This window comes from Acyrthosiphon pisum, chromosome A2 (assembly GCF_005508785.2).
Source record: "Acyrthosiphon pisum isolate AL4f chromosome A2, pea_aphid_22Mar2018_4r6ur, whole genome shotgun sequence".
NCBI classification, from domain to species: domain Eukaryota; kingdom Metazoa; phylum Arthropoda; class Insecta; order Hemiptera; family Aphididae; genus Acyrthosiphon; species Acyrthosiphon pisum.
The window spans coordinates 103,350,490-103,351,613 of NC_042495.1; positions in this window are offsets into that span (position 1 = coordinate 103,350,490).

Here is a 1,124-nt window from a genome sequence, read left to right on the forward strand (position 1 = left end):
TTTATTTATGTGGCTCTCACTAACAGTCGCAACAAAAACGATCGCATATAACATATCTGTCTAGTTCATATAAACATTAGCAGTCCTGTAAAGTATTTAAGTAAAAGTATTTGAGTAAAAGTATTCAAATACTTTGTTAAGTATTGAATAACTTTTTAAATACTTTCAGCATGAAGTATTTTGAATGGTGTTTTAAATACTTTTTTTTGTATTAAATACTTTTTGGTATTGAATACATTGGTTTTTTATTTCGAAAATTTTATTTTTATCCGAAATAATTGGTTGGAAAAATATTATTGCCAACTACAATAATAGAATAATAGTTTTATTTAATATTCTGTATTTCTGTGTTAGCTGAAGCCCAAAGGTTTGTGAAAACCAGATTTCTAAAAAAAGTTATTGAATATTGAATAACAATATTCCCTTTAAAACTATATTAGATAACTATTAGATTACCTACTACCTATGAGTTTATATTACGATAGTTAGAAACCCACTTTAAAAACCAAAAGTATTTGAAAAGTATTTGAGTAATATTTGAAGTGGTACTTTACAATTAAAGTATTTGAGTAGTATCTTAAATACTTAAAAAAAATGTATTTGAGTATGTATTTACTCAAGTACTTTTTAAAAATATTCTTTACAGGACTGAACATTAGTAATCAAACGGGAAATTTTGAAATGTTTGGGAACAAAGAACGAACTATCGAGTCCACGTTTATGTTCTCTTCACTACGCTTTCCTAGGATACCTATAGTTTTTAAACTTTCCGGACACGTTTTCAATATGCACCAAACGCATACGTGTTATACAATATTATTTAATGTGCGAATGCGAACGTGCGAATGCGGAAGATCGGTGGTGTGTATACTGTATAATATATTGACCGGAATTCGAGAACTGCAAACGCGGAAAGAATCGTCGGAAAACCTTTTCACACCATGATGTTACACCGACAAGTTTACTGCGACTACTGTTGAACTCATACACGCGGTATATGTATATCATCACATCGTTATGTCGCACGCCTACTCGGCCCTCAGCTATAAACAGATACTGGGCGGCGGCGGCGGCGGGGGAGACCATACTATATGATATATTATTATTATAATGTTTTTTTTTCA